General features: G+C 38.0%; 1 pseudogene across 1 annotated transcript in view; it reads right to left on the minus strand.

Moving 5' to 3' along the window:
- The window catches only part of LOC149180408 (ATP-dependent DNA helicase Q-like 4A), a 280436-nt pseudogene that overhangs the window by 126696 nt on the left and 133698 nt on the right, over window positions 1-20042 (minus strand). Inside the window, exons 10-11 of the transcript XR_016256925.1 lie at window positions 8313-8399; window positions 8079-8206 (exon numbers count right to left, since the gene is read on the minus strand). The product of XR_016256925.1 is annotated as an ATP-dependent DNA helicase Q-like 4A (transcript). The remainder of the gene's footprint in view (window positions 1-8078; window positions 8207-8312; window positions 8400-20042) is intronic.

Below are 20042 nucleotides of genomic sequence, written 5' to 3' on the forward strand. Positions count from 1 at the left end.
CATTCTGACGAGCCCTTGGGAAAGGTCAAATTCTTGACTTTCTGAGAACGACTTGGAGTCGTTGAGAGACCCTCGTATGAGGGTCCTATATGATGCATGCATTGATCGCTGCGAGCTCCGAGGGGCATGGGGCACTTCTTGGAGTGACAAGCGACCATAGGGCAACTCACACTCCCCTAGTGGTGCGTTGTGTACAGGGTGAATGGTTCAGCCTTCCCCTGTGATACCCCGTGGCGACTTATGGGCAAGATTGAAGCAAAAAATTTCTTGATAAACAAAAATATATATAGAAATATTTTATTAATAAATGAATTGACAGATGATGATTGATTACAATGGGGTTCGTGGCTTATATACCGCCATGGACACCCTTTGGGAAAGGGCATGATCTTATGATCGTGCCCTTTCGTCTAACTAAACCTAAAACTAATTAATTTTTACATAACATTGCCTTCCTCTCGAAAGACTGCTTTGTCCTCAAAGTTAATAACGACGGATGTTGTTGAAGAATGATTCATTCTCCCAAAAAGCGTCTTCTTCGGGTAAGTCCTTCCACTTGATCAAATATTCCAAGATGATCAAGGTTCCACACTTTAAAAGGTCTTGAATTAATCTCTCAATTTCCGATTTTTGGTGATGTGGATATCGATATGGCTTTTTCATAGGTCGGTCTTGAAATACTTTTTCATGCTTCTGAATTAGATCTTGTATCTCTGGTGACTCTTCACTGGTCATATTTGCAGATAACATTTCTAATTGGTGACATTGTACTACATAAGCAGGTGCTCCTTTTCGACTCAGCTTCATCATCTGAAATGATGATACAACTTGATTTTCTAGTGCTTGGAATCCGTGTAGTTTGTACTTCTGACCTCCCCATTTGAATTTTATAAATTGTACTTGATGGTTGGCGGCGTAAGTACCTAAAGTTCGTAAGCACTGAATACTTAAGACTACATCTACTCCTCCTAAAGGTACCGTTAAAGTCTTGAATCTGCAAGTTGACCTTATGGCATTTCCCCACCTTTTCAATCTTCTTACCGTTAGCTACCATCACTTTCATGTTTGGTAAGGGAAATGAAAAAATATTGAGTCTCTTTGCCACAGTTGCATCTAAAAAATTGTGTGTGCTACCAGAGTCGATGAGAACCACTATATTGTTCTTCTTTATGTGTCCTTTTAACTTTAAGGTTTGAGGTTGTGATATACCTGTCATAACTGATAATGACACTTGCGGAATACTTCCGTCATCTAATTCTGGTGAGAATTTTGGGGCATCTTCTGTTTCTTCTATGTCGTAATCTTCACCGTTTGAATCATTGGTTGCTTCACAATTATATAGGTTCTTTGGTTCTTTTCCTTTAGCACATTTGTGTTTGGGGTCCCACTTCTCACCACAGCGTTTACATTTACCCTCTTTTATCCTTTGCATTTCCACATTAGATTTTTCATCTTCACGACGATGTGGTGGAACATATCTCGTATTATTTGAGTCCACATACTGGGGTATCTTTCATCTTGCATATGTTTTTTCCGCTTTTGACCAAAATATTGGTTCGGACTTCTTTTCAACTGTTTTTTGCTTTTCGTCTTGCTACTTCTATTGATGTAATGTCATGCATCTCAAGTTCTACTTGTAAATGGCTTTTGAGTCCCGAGACATATGATTGAATTAGACGAGATTCTGATAAACCCAGGTACTCGTGTTACTAAGGTCTCCCATTCTTGAGTGTATTCGTCCACACTTCCTTTTTGTCGTAACTTGATGAGTTTTGAAAAGAACTTTTCTTCTCTTACACCTTGGAATCTTTTAAAGAATGCATCTTTAAATTTTCTCCAGCTAATGACATGTGTTGTTTTTTTCCACCACATATACCAGTTATATGCTTCTCCTTCCATTTTCATGGATGCATGCTTGAGCTTTTCGTCATCGTCATTGATGTCATATGTCTCAAAGTATTCTTCTGCTCTATTTATCCATGCAAAATTGTTTTTTTCGTTTCCATCGAATTTAGGCATCTCGACTTTTGCCCTTCGCTGGTATGTTGCTAATGGTTGAGCAAAAAAAGGGTGTTGAGTGGTAAAGTTATCCCAGAGCTGCTTGTTTGTAAAGGCTGTGTTACTCGCTTCTTGGTCGGGTGTCGCTGATTTTTTTGGGGATTCAACTTTGTCATGAGAGTCTATTGACTTTGTTGAATCTGACGAGATGTGTTCTTGATTCTCTTCACCTTCTTTTAGTAGTTGTTCGGGTGTACAATTCAACCTTTTACACAGAAATTTCAGCGTTGTTAAGATGCCTACTTCTGTCTGGACATGGTAATTTTCCATCTTTATTTCTATTCGATTTGTCGTACCATGAAGATTTTTGATTTCATCAGCTTGCTCCCCAAGCTTGATCTGGAATTCATTTAATCTTTTACTAACCTCATCGTGGTTGCTATTTATCTTATGCTCCGCATCCAACATTTTTTTTTGGAAATCCGCCATTGTCATTGTCGACATTGAGCAGGTTTGCGGGAGCGTGTATTTATTTGCCAGCTAAGATATTTTTCCTCTTTTTTTTTGAATTAGCTAAAATAAATTTTATACATATAAATTTTAATTAATTAAATTAACATATATATATATAACTTTTAATTAATTAAATTAACTTTTATATATATACTTTTTAATTAATTAAAATAATTTTAATTAATTAAATTAACTTTTATATATTTATATATAACTTATAACTAAATTAAAGTTATATATTATATAATTTATAATTAAATTATAATATATATTATATATAGCTTATATATATATGTGTGTGTGTGTGTGGGTGTGTGGGTGTGTGTTTTCTATGAACAGTCACGTATTATTCGATAATTATTTCAATAACTGAATGGACAGTGACGTAACGGACAGTCTCGTCCCAATGGAAATGTCAACCGTTGACTATTCAAACCCTTCGATTTTTTTTGCGTTATTATCAGTCCCCTTCAGCGTTACCACCACAATTGTTTTCCATGCAACCGCAGGTCACATGGAACTTGCCCAAAGTTCGATCTTAATTACGGCAGCAACAAAACAACTGGCAGAACGTGGCACGGTGTGGGTCGAATGACTGGTGTGCAATGGAGCAGAAACACGGTTACCGTAGCGACGGAGCGGAGGGTTTGGGACGGAGATTGCAGCGAGGGACTTGGCAGCGGAAACCAAACAGCGTGACCGCAATGTGAGGGAGTGCACAGGCGTTGGGAATGGATGCGGTGAACAGTGCACGGACGAGATGTGGTCGACCAAGAATAAGTAGCGGATTGCAGCAGAAATGGAATGCGCAGCAGTGGATTGAGTGCAGAGACGTTAGCAGGGTAATTGTAGCAGACGACGTGTGGACAGAGAATGGCAATGGAGCAGAGACGGATGGCAGAAATAGCGGAAGATCAACAAAGCCCGAGGAACGAACTTGCTCCAATACCAATGAAGCAAAAAACTTCTTGATAAACAGAAATATATATAGAAATATTTTATTAATAAATGAATTGACAGACGATGATTGATTACAATGGGGTTCCTGGCTTATATACCGCCATGGACACCCTTTGGGAAAGGGCATGATCTTATGATCGTGCCCTTTCGTCTAACTAAACCTAAAATTAAATAATAAACCTAAAACTAATTAATTTTTATATAACAAAGATGAGTGGTTCTCCTGCCGAAGCATCCTACCCATGCAGTCTGGGACTCATGGGAAGTACCTCTCATTTGCCCAATGAGTAGGGAAATGAGGATAGGGACCATAGTAGTATCGATGGATGCATCGTGTATCTACCGTACTCCCTATGCTAGGATGACCAACATTGGTCTGGGATCAATTGGAACTGACTTCAGGTCGGTAAGAGTGATATAGCTCACTCTCTCTTGGAACTGATCTGGGATCAGTAAGAGTGGTATGAGACACTCTTTGGAACTGACTTCGGGTCAGTAAGAGCACTATTGAGCACTCTCTTTTATCTAAGACTGACTTCGAGTCAGTAGAGAATGGTATGATACATCCTCGATCATTTCTTCTTCTTCATAGTTCAGCAGAGCAGAGCCGAACAGTGCAAGGCAGTGCATTTGATGGCAAAGATAGTACCGACGGACAGATGGATTAACAAATGGAGTTCTCCCTAGTTGAGAGGGAGTGTTAAAATTGGCAACTAGGGCCAAACTCCATGTGGGTCATCTTATTTATGGCAGCTGATATTTTTCTTGGATTCCTCTCGTCGAGAGGTGTAGGATTGATCTAACGATCATCTGATTCCAACATGTATTTATGAAGATATGAATTTATTTGTATATACTTGAAAATTTGTCAAGGTCAGCCAACAAGATAAAGTGTGTGGCACACCCCCAGCTTAACCTCAACGATTCATATAAAAGAAAGATACTTTGTGGCATTATTTCACATCATCTCAACTATAAAAATTGATATTTCGTTTCAATCAAATGTAAAGACTGATATTAAGTTTTATATTTTATCAAATTGACAAATTTCCTTTTTCAAAATTCTATCAGTTAAATGCATCTGCGTACCTGATTCTCCCGTCTGGTGTTGATCACATTGCTCCAAGTTTTCTAATTCCATTACCAAACCAGCTTATTCCTCCCTGCCTATCTGGGATCAACCTCTGCGGTTCCCAGATCCAGAGAACTTCGAAATCGGAAGTCCACTAGGCCCCGTGCCCAAAACTCCAAGAACAGTTGAAGACTTTCCAATTTTCAGTTCCAAAATCCAACCTCCGACTCACCCCTCCAACAGATTTATTTTTATGCTTCCTCTATATATTTCTCTCCCCCTTTTCATGCTCTTCTTTCATCTATGTATATCATTCCTTGGCAGTCACCGCTTCCTACTTGGTGACACCTTTCCTTCTTTGTAACGTGTAACACCATTTGTTCAAAGTTACAGGGATATTGATGTGTATTAGTTTACTTTTAGGATTTTTTTCTTATTAGTTTTCTTCAAATGTCCATAGTTTATAATATTTATTTTATTTTGAATATAATTTATTAATATCATGGGATATATAAATATATACCTTTATTTATAATTAACTTTAAATTTTACATTTATTTCTTTATAACCAAATTTACTTTATACTTTTAAATTTATATTATTGAAATTATTTAGGGTATTTTCTCCTTAATTAAGACACATTTAGGCAATATGCTTGGCAATGGGTGAGGTGTAACTTCTATCTGAAGCAGTGTCTATTTTCAACATTTATTGTTAATTTAGAATACATACATATACATATATATATATATATATATAGTGCAATACATGCATATATAGCTACCATAAGCATGCATTGTATGCATGCTAATACTCTTGTGCTCTCTATATTAAAGATGGGTCATTACATCAACACTCATCTTCTCTCTCCTAATCTCATTGGGCTAGCGTAGGAGCAGTGTCTCTCACACGTGCAAGAGGAGGGACGAATTTTTTGTCTAGGGCAGCATTCACTATTTCTAGGGCAACGTTGACTTTTTGGGCAACGTAGACTTTCTAGGTGGCATTGACTTTCTGGGAAGTGTTGACTTTCTAGGCGGTGTTGACTTTCTAGGCTGTGTTGACCAACGTTCAAAGCTGTTAAATGATACGTTGACCTGTGCATGCTGTTTGGGTGTTGCGTTGACCAGCGTTGACTAAATTATTGACGCGTGAACTGGTTAGGGCTAACAGCAAGCTGCTGATTATTGACTGTTGTTTTCACCGTTGACTGAGCCCTGTTTTGGGCTGCCGAAGTTTGTTGTTGAAGATCAAGTTCTTCAAGGTTGACTACAGGTAAATCCGAGGCTGTTTGACTATATTTGAATTTTTAGTTGTTGATATAAAATATTAGACTTGTGATATTGTACTATCTCTCTCTCTATGTTGAATAATTGAAGATTATAGAAGAATTGATCAAAGGGTTTCGCCACATTGGGGTTTGTCCCTGGTTAGCCGCCACATCTGGTGTCTCTTGTCTTGGATTGTCTTCTGTCGATTTATTTACGTTCTATCAACATTTTAGTTTATGTTAATGTGGTTGCTAAACGATGAAATTGACATTGGGCTAATAAGAAGAAATTGAATTAAATTGCTCTATTCATAGAACATACCATAACTTAACCATTACTAGCATCTCCTCAAGAGAAGAGGAGCCAGGAGTGTCACAGCAGGTGCAACAACAAGAAGAGGAACAGATGGAACCTCCCACCACCAGTGGAAGAACTAGCCAAGAGGTACGACAGACTCTGAGGGATGCAGAGGAATTCATTGAAGCTCATAGAGCAGAGAAAACGCATCGTAGACAACCTCACAGGGACCAAGCATTGGGAGCTCAAGTCGAAGAACCTTCTAGTTTTCATGAAGCCATACAGCACGAGGTATGGGTGGATGCCATGGTAGAAGAGTACAATTCCATTGTGATAAATGATGTATGGGAAATTGTACCAAGACAAGAGAACAGATCAGTTCTGGGTTCAAGATGGATCTACAAGATCAAGTATGTTGCAAATGAGTTCTAGAGAACCCATAAACCGTTTCGTGAAATTCCACCCGAATTGTATTTTATTAAAATAATTAATATTTTTAATGTGGTTCCTAAGTCTAGGCTTAGGAAAATCAAATTATTGATGGGTATTAATCAAAATATGGGTTACAATGATCTAGAAGGCGTATCAACTCAAGATTTCATCTTAGTCGTTGATTACAGACTTAAGCTCGGTCTTTGAAGTCTCAACGAGAAAAGCATAAGGAGGAGGCTTAGGGTTCATTTGAAAACACACAGAATTTATCAATCAGTTCAATATTCCTAGGGCAGGGTTTGCTAAAGAATTTGAACAAGTGATCAAGCAGTGAGGATCAGACGCAGTACTAGAAGGAAGTGATTTCCTGTTCCAACGAATATACTTCAAAGAAGACAGTGAATGATCAAAGAGCTAGCGGAGTGCCAAGGAAGGACGGTGTAGCAACTGGAGAAGGTTGACGTAGAGGTTAATGCAGAATTATTAGGGGATAGCAGGAATCAGTGCCAGGACTCACTGTAGGTGATTCGCAGGAGAAATCTTGATTCTCAGCAGCATAACCAACAGCAGCTAGGGTGACGCTCTCAAGAGTCTCTACACAGTGACTGCGTAGGCTCACGCAGAGACTACACAGTGGGTCATCCAGAAGTTGGGGCTAGTGTAGAATCTCCAGATTCAGTGTGAGAAAATTCTCACTACTTATCTATTAGTTATCTTCTCTGAGTGGATTGCCATTTGTATTCAAAAATTTACTGCCAATAATAGAAACCCTCAGATCTGCTGCACTGGTTTTTCCGCATTGGGTTTTTCCGGGGACGATTGTCCAAAAACAAGTGTGTCAATGTGATTGTTTATATGCTGGTGTTTCTCTTGCCTATTTTCAGTTCTTAATTTGTGAATTCTGCAGCTGAATTTATTTTGATATTTACTGAAGCATTAGTAAATAACATATTATTGTAGATAAGTAGGAGAAATAAATCAATCACTGCAGTGAAATCTTTCACACACAAGTGTTCGGAAACAAAAGTTCGCTTGACTAATCAAAGCATCTTCATAAAGACTCCATACCGTCACAACATAACTCATAAGCTACTTCATAAAGTACATTATCACATTGAAATGAGAAGAATATTTCCATGATCATATTGATCAGACAAAACATGACAAGGTAACTAACTTGGGAAAAATGCCTGAGATCTCAAAAGAAGCTAGTAGCCACACTTCAATAGAAACAAGCAATTTTCTTGTTTTTTGCTGCATAGGTTGCAGCCACTCACAATCCCTGTTTTGCTAGCCTACGTGCTTCACTTAGACTTTGGCACTTGTCTCCTGCCATACTGGAAATATGTTCAACTATCCAAAACATTAATGAAGCATAGGTTCTCATTCACTATATTTTCAAACAATTTCAAAAAAGAAAGATCAAAATCAGAAATCACTCTCATAAGAGCATTTGGAAATATTTTGTTTATTTTCTATTTAACCAGTCGCAAAGCATTAAAAGGGACACAGTGGATGGAAGGTGTACAGCCCACCTTGCAATCTTCTCTGGTGTCACATACAGCATCTTAAATTTACAACAGTTTGAGCCAAGCTCATTTAGAATTTGTTGCTGTTCCGCCCACTCCATACTTCCACTGAGATATGTTGCAGGGATGTTTGCCTGGAAAACATTAGTGGTGACAAACAAATCATTGTGCTTCCACAATATCTGTTTGGAAAATCTTATAGAACAAAACACTGCACTGTAGTGTATAATAGAAACTAACCTGAGATAGATGCATAATCTGATCTTGAATGAGTGAGACAAGAGGAGAAACTACAAGAGTTACACCAGGGCAAACAATAGCCGGGAGCTGGAGAGCAAACATCATTATCAGATGAGAGGATGGGCATTTTTGTAGACATAGAAAGTCAAACAGTAAGCAAAACAGATTAAGTTATCCAGCAGCCAGTAATACTATAAAACAAGCAAATGGCTAGCATAAAGATGTTTGAGAGCAATTTCTGCAACTAGTAATGTAGCAATAGAAAACGAACAACCATTCACAGTCAATGAAAAATAAAATAGTTTGTAACAATTTCCTAGTGCCTTTCAATTCAACATAAAAAGATCAATCACTAAAAGAGGACAGTAAAAATTTTATCAAGGATAAACAAAAGTGAGAAACTGCTCAAAACTCCAAAGCCTCCAATCAGTGAGTCAAGGTATGCTAGAGGGAAAATTTTAGGGGATAGTTTTGGCCCATGCACTAATTTTCATGTTTTTTTCTCAAAAAAAAGATCAGTAATTTTCATTTTTTTGAACAGTGATTCACCCAAATTACATAAAATAAAATCATTTTACTCTGTAAATTGCCAAAATTTCTAGAAACTATACAAAATTCTTAGAAATTTGAATAAAAATTTATAAAATATCGTCAAACATTTTATAGTTGCCATTTTAAGAATCAGTAAGATTCACCACCAAGGTTTCTACACTTCAGCATAAGCATGGAACCTTTAAAATTTTTCTGGTATGCTAATATCAATGTACTGCTCTCAATCTATATTGAAATAGCAAATGCTAAAAATAGAATGATGTCAAGAAGGTGCTAGTTAGATGGTGAAGTGGCGATGTTTTATACTGCCCACCAAGGATCAAATTTTGCCAGTCATGGGATATCCTGTGCCTGATAGTTCTCCAACAATTGCCACCAAGTGCAAATCCTATGCAAGTCTGGCAAACCAACTACACCTCACGTGTGATTTCTTGGTGAAGTGTTCTTTATATAATGTTCTAAGCCACAACATTGCATCGCAATATTAAGTCACCTGCCTCAAGTTGGTATTCATGTTTGGTGATCTTAAACTTCGACAAAAATTCAACAATGTAAAACTAGGCAATAAAATTTGTCACTCAATTTGAAAAATAATAAAACTCAAAATTTAAAAATAAAAAACTCAAAGCCACACTCATAAAAGAAGTAAAAAAATCCTTGATCGTGGTATCAAAAGAAGATGGAGAGTGTTTTGTGATTCCTTAAAGAGGTAATAGAAATGTCCCTTTATCTAACAGTACATAGGACATCAAAAAATAAAGTGTTGCTTCGTCTTAGTCTACTAGATATGACATAGCTAGCAAATCTTGTTCTCCCATCCAATCTAATGCTCAACCTCTACACGAAGCCAATGCCAACCCACTTGAAGCCTGCCCAAAGTGATCAGAGTGTATGTGTCTAATGACATAGCATGTAAGGAGGTCAAACAACAAGCCCATCTCTCAACACCAATAAGTGCTCTATGCAGAAGGTCGTCTTGGGCATCAACTCCCTTGGTGAGTTTAGCCAACTGAACTAGATGTCTTTTCTAGTAGATGCATCGTCGACAATCTTGCTCATCTAATGCTTATTTGGCAAGAGATATCCAAGGGCACCCAAAGAATATTTCAAAGGAGGGAGCTCGTCCATCAAGACACCAATTGTTTAAAGAGACCTGAAATCTCGAAAAACCATCAACAATGAACTTGCCCAATAGGCATTGAAGGCGCAATAACCAAGGTAGATACACCCATCCCAATTGACATTGCAGTAAAGAAAACATCAGTCATGATGCAAAAACAAACCAATCTAAAAAAATTCTCAAACTAGAGGGGTGCACCACAAAATTTGCCTAAACAATGGCATGTGGAAGTAATCCTCTTGCTCCTCGTCACACATGTTGCATGAATGAGACAACAAACTGTTATGAACAAAGTGCGTACTCACAAGTTAAATGCTCCAGAACACTTGGAATATGAAGGTGTCTATTAAGGATACCAATATATATATATATATATATATATCAATGAAAATATGATTTGGTTATAACTGAGAGCTCCATATATATATCAAGGTGGATACCCCTTCATGAAGAGTCATGTCTTATGAGAAATGCCTCTTCAGTATGTTAATCATTGTTAACTATTTAATGTTAATTATTTACAATCATAACATCGACCATATTGCTTCATCACTCATCAATCACATGCTAGATCATCATTTATTTTACACATCCCTGCTCACCCTTGTTTGTATAATGGGCATGCATAGCTTCATGTTCCCTATATATAGCCTCATACAAGTAGCCCATTGCACATTTCTCACCATGAAGTAAGTGAAGAACCTTTATCAAAGATTAACTAATTTTGCACACCTCCTCTAGTCCTCAAAATGACTAGCAGTAAACTAGCCTAGCAATATCATGCCCTTCCATGTTCTCACTAATTATATTGGCATGCCACTCATCTGAAAGGAGCATTATCTTCATCATTTGCAATATACAAGTGATGAGACACTAAAAAGAAATGAAGCAAATGGAAAAACATATGATTACAAGATGCATCAACTCTAATACTTTGTTAATTTTATGATCAATCTAAAAGAACAAATGCATGATTATATGTGAATTTTGTGATGCTCTTAGTTAAATGAATAAAATCCATGAAATTATAAACTTCTCCCATATCCTCCAGAATCACATCAATACCATGGGCAGAAACAGTCCAAAATGTTGAAAAATGTAACTAGGTTTGGTCTTCATAATTATTATTGTACTTGTATGAATATGTATTTCATGTAAAAACAAAAAGAAGAAAAAAAATGTATTATTATTATTATTATTATTATTATTTCTCTAGTTCAAGCATGTTCTTCATGCTTCTAGGGTTTATTGAGTCAAAAGAAAATTCGTTAAGAGTCAATCTATTGTACATGAGTCAAGTCCTTGTTACCCGCCAACTGTGTGTGACACCATAGCAGAATTTTTCTCCTAGATTTGTCTTCAACTCACAACCGACAACCCTGAACAACCACTAGTGTAGCCGATATTTCGCTAGTTGATCTCTGCTCACTAGGCCAATCATATGTCCCCTTTCCCATTTGTCGAGAGCGCATGTTGGCCATCCAATCCCAAAGGAATGCCTTTCATTAAATTATCAGGTGTTTATGCTTGTTTTTCTTTGGGCACAATGGATATGGATTATAGGGTTACCTAGAAGGAGGAAGGGTTTTGACTATAGTCTTGTTCCCCTACCTTAAATGAGGGGTTAATCCTCAACCCTCGTCCCATGGGATTTCTCCTACTGGCTTATAGCTTTAGGATAGACACTACTTAGGAAACATTGATTTTGGTAGTGCGGTCCCATTTTCCCATTTCACATTTTCCACTCCCCTTTGCACGTTGCATGCCCTATTTTATCATCTTCCCTCTTTGGGTCCACATGAACTCTAGGTCAACAAGGCTCTAATACTCCCCCTCTCGTTGTCCACATGTTTGGGTCGAGCCTGGAGTGTTGCCCCAAAGGTTGATGCAATTAAAAAAAAGATAAAAGCATATCACGGCCACACAAGAAAAGAAAATAATATCACAAAATGCAAATGATGGTAAGGACAATATATTAGTGTGTGGGCAAAATCCAAACATGAGCTCTACCCCTTCATTATGGCCATGACCCTAGTTTCTAGGGCCCCTTGAGCGCCCCCCACATCATTATGGAACCCATGCATATCCCAACCCCTAGTGGGCGATGAACAACCCCACCTTAAGGGTGTAATCATTGCTCATATCATACACAACATGCTCTCATCTCTGAGAGCCCCGAGCAATAGAATAAAAGAAAAATCAAGAAAAGGAAAAAGTCAAATGAAGAAGGGTGGAAAACAAATTTCGAGGTAACTCGTGTACCACAATTGCTCTCTCCTACATCTATACACTCAAATATGTGGACATCCCTCATCATTACCACCCTTGAACCCATGGCATTTGGCCTTGAGACCCCTATGTCCCAATAGAACTCATAATCATCCACATGGCCCCTATCACTTGAAGGATGTACCTTGGACATTTTCTTCCTTATAGGGGCTACGAACACCTAATAGAGTAGTTTAGGAGCCACTCCTACCTTGGGAGGTAACACTATTTAATGCTCAAAGGCCCAAATTTGGAAGGAAAACCCATTATCAATTCCCATTTGTGCACTCAATTAAAAACCTTGGTTCACTTAGATGCGCTAATGAATTACTGTTCCTGATGGTGAGGAGATGCATTGGATCTTATGTGTAATTGGCAAGTGGTTATATCATGGGTTGGGCAACTTAATTGGGGTCCAAGCCCAATAGAGGATCCTATTGACACATGTAGGGGATGCGTTGAGAGCCATGGGACTCTGTCACGTCTTAGAGCATTACTTCATGCCATGGGCACCCTCAAGACCTTCAGCAAGTTGTTCATTGCCCGACATTATTTCGCAAGATAATGCACGTGGACTAGCATTGCCCCTAGCAGGCTTAGTAGTGTATGCATGGATTGGTAGTTGATCTGAGGTCCAGAGGAGGTTTGTCCCAATCATGAGACATGAGAGGGCATGCATCATCTTTATATCCCTCATTAGGAGTTGTCTACGGGTTTATATTTCATCAAGAGACCCATGAGACCATTACTTGTCCCCAAAAGCCGCTTGGGAGTGCCACATGATTTACATGGACATTAAGGCGCCACCCCCTTATGCATCATTTATGCAGCCCTCTCTATCACTTTGGCATTTTGAGGACTTGTTAAGTTATGGTATGTTCTATGCTTATAACAGTTTACTTCTTTTTCTTATTATATTCCACCGATTAGCAATCACATGTACATAAAGTAAAGTGCAGATAGAACATTAAACGATCGACAGAAAACAAGCCAAGACAAGAGACACAGGATGTGGCGGCTAGCCAGGGACAAACCCCACAATGTGTGGGGAAACCCTTTGATCAAATCTTCTTTTATCTTCAATAATTCAGCAGAGAGAAATAGTATAATAAATCTGATTCATATCAGCAGTAGCAACCCCTAGATCAGTAGCATCAGCATTAGCGGCTTCATTATCAAACTAGGGCAGACGATATCTCACAAACCGACCGTCGGATTGACTTCATTCCACCACCAAAAGTTTCGGCTTCCAGAGGAGGTTCAGATGAACCTACAATGCAGTTCAGATGAGGAGATCTTCTTAGGCCACGCAAGTCAATCTTTACTTCTGCAGTTGCAGCTTCAGTTTCAGCAGTTTCCGGCTTCAAACTACGGCAGTCGATATCTTGCAAACCGTTCGTCGGATTGACTTCATTCCACCACCAAAAGTTGCGGCTTTCAAAGGAGGTTCAGATGAACCTACAGCGCAGTTCCAAAGAGGAGATCTTCTAGGCCACACAAGTCAATCTTCACTTCTGCAATTGCAGCTTCAAATTCAACAGCTTCCGGCTTCACATGTGTGAGAGAGAGAGACCCATTTTATCGCAGTAGAGAAGAGACTCATATCTGCGCAGTAGAGAGAGAGAGAGAGATGTGATGAGATGAGTGAGTCCAAATGAGGAAAAGTCCTCTTATATTTATACACAACGTTGGTTGGTGAATAGATGCGACTGTTGGGCTTCTGAGCCTACATGAGTTGTAGGTCGGCTTGATAATAATTCCATAATCAAAATAAATTCATATCTCCATGAATACTTATAGGAATTGGATGATCTTTATATCAATCCTACACCTCTCGACGAGAGGAATCTAATAAAAATATTATCAGCCATGAATAAGATGACCCACATGAATTTTTGCCCTGGTTGCCAATTTTAACAAGACTCAACTCGGCCTTCCAACAACCTCATTCCTGTTGAAAACTGTAACTAGGCTCGGTCTTCATAATGACATGTAAATGTGACTTTTGTAAATGATGTAATGAAGAAAATAAAATTATTATTGTAAGCCTTGCTTCATGGGTTTCATGAGCAAGTGAATTTTATTTTAGATGGCTCTCATTAAGAGCCTTAGGATTGGTCATTAAAAGTCAAAGAGTCTATGTCATGCATGAAGAACCCTTCTTCGAGATATAACAATGTATATGAGTCTATAAAATGTCTAGATAACCCTCCGCCGACAAGCACTAGTCTCTCTTGAAGTTGGCCTCCAAGCAAAGTGAAGATCTAGTCGGCTTACCTATTTAAGAGAAACATCGGTTCACATATTAATGTTGGCTAAATATGATGGGCAACCCACTATAAATAGGCACCTCGACCTATTTCACAGAAGCAGAATTTTGGACATCTCTCTCTGAAGTTTTCAGTGGCATCAGAAGTACGGATGTCTGAGATTTTTAGTGGCAATAGAAGTTCGGATTCCTCTCAAATTTTCGGTGAACTAAAGTCAACAATTCGGATGAAGAAAGCAATGATAAGTTCGGTCTCCAGGTAGTTCGATCTCTGTTTTGATGGATTGAAAAAAAAAATCGGACTTCTATCACAGTCAACAAGTAAGCTCAAATCTATGTTTCGGATAGGATGTCTCTCGCTCTGTATTTCAGATGCACAGTCAACAACACGGATCACAATGGCAACAAGTCTAAGGTGGCAGCGAGACAGAAGCTCGGATCACAGTGGCAGTGAAGAGGTTTGGATGAATCAGTCGAAGGAGGATAAAGGGACAGCTAGATGCTACCTTACAATGATATGTACCTCTGTCTCAGTGTCATATCAAAGTGCAGTAAGGTGTCATATCTCTGTGATAAGGGCTCGTGAAGGAAACAGTGATGTCAAGGCAGTGATGAAGATCTCGGTATCAAGGCAATGATGAAGATCTCGATGGAAGAGGAGTCAAGAAGAGTATTGACAAGAGAACGTGTGTCTTGGTCTTGGAGTGGCTAATAGGTCAAGGGTCTTGGTCTTGGTATTCGTCAATTGGAATCTCTATAAGAAGAATTTGTGCAGGTTTTCCTCTCAAAGAGTGAGAGGTTTTGGCCCTGGCTCATAGCCTACATGTTGTGTCTCTTGTGTATTTATGTTCATGCATTGGTTACTGTTTGATTAAGAAGAACACTAATAATCTAACATGAAGAAGATCCTAATCTAAACAAGTAAAAAGCATTCACAAAAATTCACTAATAGAAGAGAAATCACCTAATGCTAATGCCCTAGATTTCTCAACAATTCCACCACTTGAAACTTCTCTCTTATACGAATTTCGCATTTTTTCTTGTATGCTACTTAGAGGTTCTTTGATGCAATTCGATATCTTTGCAAGCTAAATTTTCGATCTCTCTTGGAGCTACTTCTTTCTATGGTTGGTAATATCTCTTGTCATCTTGTAAGTCTTATTTTTGTTGAAGAACTCTTTTAGAATAATGTCTAATGTGTGGAATTATTGCAACTAGCCAAATATCTTGTCCCCTAATTTATTGAATATCACTGTGAAAGATTCTTTGGTTGTAAATTACACATGCTACTCATTGAATGACAATAAATGTATGTTCCTAGAGGATGGGATTTAGTTCTTCTTCCATGAAAAGGCATAGATATTGAGTAGGTAATTGTTAAAGAGTGGTTGTCAAGGCATCAGTCTTTGACCTCCTTGAAGACAACTTTGGCAAATCTTTAAGCATCACTGACTTCATAGCCCAAGGATTAACCATTGGTCCAAGCAAAATTGGTGGTCAAAGTCTTTTTCCTTCTCCTTTCTCCTCTCCAAAAATTCCAACCACTTTTCCTAGATGGCTAGCTAGGGCACCCTGCAAAATTCCTTAGAGGTGGAGGTTTTCAAATCCTTTTGGATAGAAACCTGCGCAAGTGTCTCCTCTAGAGAATCTCAAAATTTGGTAGATTTCCCACGGTTAATTTAATGAAAAACCTTGTGCCCTAGTTGTGCCCTTGGAGGGAAACCTAGTTGGTTTTCCTTGGATAAGGTAGTCTTCTTACGGGTCATATGAACATAGTATTCGAAGGAAAAAATCTTACTAGACGCTTTTCCCTCTCTTACCTTGACCTCGAGAGTACTTTGGAGGAATTTTGTCCCATGTTTGTCCTAAAATCCCTACGTCTAACGTAAGCCCTAATTAGGTCTCTCAAGGATAGCGAAAGCATATTTAAGGTGTCTAGTCATCTTACAAAGCTTCTTGAGAGGTCCTATATCATCTTAAAAGTCTTTACCGTAGGTATACTCATCACAATTGAAGATATCAAACCCTAAGCCTAGATTTTCCTCCAAGGTCTTTCTCAGAGAGCCTTTAGCTTCTTGAAAAGCATTAAGCCCTTAATTCAGACTCTCCTTGAATGGGCCTTAGTAATCAATTCATACCCTGTTATTAACATCATCATTACAAGTGCTTTCCTTCATACTGTTGTCGCGCAGATTGACACGACAACGCTCAGACCGGGGGCTGTCACTCTGATCCCCGATCCCTCCGCTTAAGCCTGTCTCCCGCGGCTAAGGGGGGTAGTCCCTGTGAGATGATGAGACCAACTGTCGACCAGTTGGTTGGGAGACACGAGATACGATGAAGATAAGCACTAAAAAGATTCAATTAATTTAGCAGACCAGTGCCTTAAGAGACTTGATGTAGAAACGATTATCTTTTAAATGATATAGAAACATAGACCATGAACAGCAACCATCTATCATCAGCTAAATCATATGACCAAAACGATATCCAGCAATTGAAAACCTCGAAAAGATAAATGCTTAAAACCGCCACGAGAATCGTAAATTATTAACCAGATATCATATTCGCATCTCGGCTTGAAAATTTTAGATCTCAGCAATAAAGATATAACGTGAAAAGCAACTGAAATCTGGAAAAATAAAATTTCCGCAATTTTTTTTTTTTTTTTTTTAAATATGAAAACTTAAATAAAAATATAAAAATCAAATCTAAAATTTTAAAATCTCTAAAATCTAAGTCTAAAATTAAAATCTAAATTTAAAAAAAATTGATCAAAATAAAAACATTTTTTTTTATTTATATTTAAACAAAATCTAAAAAATAAAAAGGCAAATCTAAAACTAAACTATTACTTCTTCTTCTTCTTCTTTCTTTTTTTTTTTTTAACAATGAAACTTTTTAAAAAAATAAAAAAAGGTCTAACATTTAAAAAATCTAATTAAAAAAATCTATGAGAACTAAATATTAAAATCTATTTTAAACATAACAAAAAGAATCTACGTAATTATACAAAATCTTAAACTAAACTAGAAATAAAATAAATCAAAATCTACATTATACTCTACGCTACCAATCGAAACCCTAAACCAAAACTACGACTAAACAAAACGCAGACGACCAAAAAATTTTCGATTTTACCTGCTTACCCTCTGTCGGCGGTTTGAGGATCGAATAGCATCTGGCTTTGTTACCTGGAGCTTCCGCGGATTTGCCCAGAATCGTGATGCCGGCTCAGAGATTGAATGCATAAATCAAATAGCGTAACCCGTGGCTCAGATAAATCATAACGGCGGCAAGGAAAGAAACGCGTGTTTGCAGGTGATGAACAGAGATTTGGGTACTGCGTTTTGGGTCGATTTCTTCTATAGAAAAGCAACGAAGGACCACCGCATACAATCCCAAATAAACTGATGCAATAATAAAATCGATATGAAACTTGCAGAGATTACCTGGCTGATGGCTCACACTGGTACGAGAGCGAAACTGGCGGACAGATTACCCGAGGATTTCTCGAAATGATGCTGCGTCGCAAGACTTCGGTTCAGACCTTCTTACCTGACGCTTTCACACATTACGTCTGCATATTCTGCCTTAATCGATGCCAGATCGATTCGACCTCAGAGATATACGTATTTTCAGTGGAGATCGACGATTTAAAATCGTCCTGAGGATGCTGATGTGGTGGCTTTGAATCGATTGCAGATGGCAGATTTATTAGCGTATTCTGTTTTGGAGCCCACGTTGAAAATCTGATCATTCGTTTTGAACACTGAATGCTTGCCACAGTTGTTTCGATTTTGGGCTGAGAACTAAGCAACGACCTCTCTTCGGCTTTCTTGGTGTCAACCGGATGGCAGGATCCTTTTTAAATGATAACCGTTTGAGGGTTTAAGGTTTCCAGCAGAGGCTAGAAATCAAAGATGTTAACAACGTTCAAAATGCTGAAGGATCATATAACCAGACCCAAAAAATCGTAATCCTGGGTGCCTCGACTGAGATTTGATTATCATGAGGGTTAAACGTTTTTCTCTGCGGTGAATGATCTCTGTCTGCAGATCAAATTGCCTCTGACGGCAGTCCTGCAATTGCAAGGAGACAAAAACCCTACAAGTAATATGTGCATAAAACCAAAACTAAAAACCCTAGATCAAAAATTTGAAACCCTAAGACAGCTTAATAATTTACAGATTTGGCCCCTTAACTGCCAGATTTAACAATAAGAGCAGAAATATTTTCAGAAAACAATTTAAATGTAAAATGCTTCAGAAGACCCTGCATGCAATCATAAAAAAAAAATTCGAATGATAAGCCCGGGATCAAGAACTGGCTGGGCTCTTTCAGAAAACACAACCCGGGAGTTGGCTGGTTCAGCCGAGAACTTCCCCTAACGCCCGGTAATCTGAAAAAGGGATTTCCTGCACAGCTTAAAATCAACCATCAACGTAGAAGGAGAAAACAATAGTGAAACCCTGATCAAATGGAGATACCTGCCAATGTATTTCAGAATCTAAACTATCATTCAAACCCCAAAGATCAGACAAGATACCTGTGCCTAGATCAATCTTCATTAAGCTATCATTAATGGCTGAAAATAAAATTATGCAGAACAAATAGAACAATCTTACAGCACTTTCAGAAGAGTAACACCAGCAAGATTTTTAACCCCAAAGTCTTCTTTATTGCACAAAAAATGAATTACAAGAGAGCTTCTTCAGCCACAGACTCACAGATCCGATGATTGAAAATGACCCCCTAAGACCCTATATAAAGGAAATGACTCCAAGGGCTAGTTCGATTGATCCATGGAGAAATGATCTCGACCGTTGATGAGGATCAAGACATCTCTTGATCTCATTCGTCGATTTATTCACTTAAAATATTATTATTTTATTAATTAGGGTTTTTGCTTTATTTTTTTAATTTTTTTATTAATTTTTTATTTATTTCATTTTTTAAATTTTTATTTATTTTATTATTTTTATTCATTTTTTTAATTTTTATTTATTTTATTATTTTTATTCATTTTTTTAATTTTTTAATTCATTTTAAAATGGATCATCGAACTAAACCTTCGGAAACATCACCTAGGACCTAGGACTTAGGACTCATGAAGGGATTTAAAACATTTCTCGACCCTCAGGACACATTACATCACGACTTTTACAAAATTACATCTTAAGGGACAAACCCATTTAATACAGACCCTCACAAATCACCCAGCTCTGCGACACCACAATAATCTAGCAGATCAACACACTAGGATTCTCCTAAAGTTCTAATGACAAAATCAATCCCGGCTTTGGGGTCAGGTTTGAAGGAAAACTCTGCCGATCCGTGGATCGGTGAGACGAAAAACCTTCTGGGACGTAGATTATCATCAGAAAGTTAGGTCCACCTAGGCAAAATACATACATGACTCATGTCTGCTAAAATTATTTACAATTAATACATGCGGACTGGGTTTACAATCAAAAAGATCAAGCTGCTGATGATGGCAGGATGGCACGGACATGCTGAT

Source organism: Pinus tabuliformis, chromosome 3_2 (assembly GCF_031772625.1).
Source record: "Pinus tabuliformis cultivar Carrire ecotype Pingquan chromosome 3_2, CPIR1, whole genome shotgun sequence".
Lineage (NCBI taxonomy): Eukaryota > Viridiplantae > Streptophyta > Pinopsida > Pinales > Pinaceae > Pinus > Pinus tabuliformis.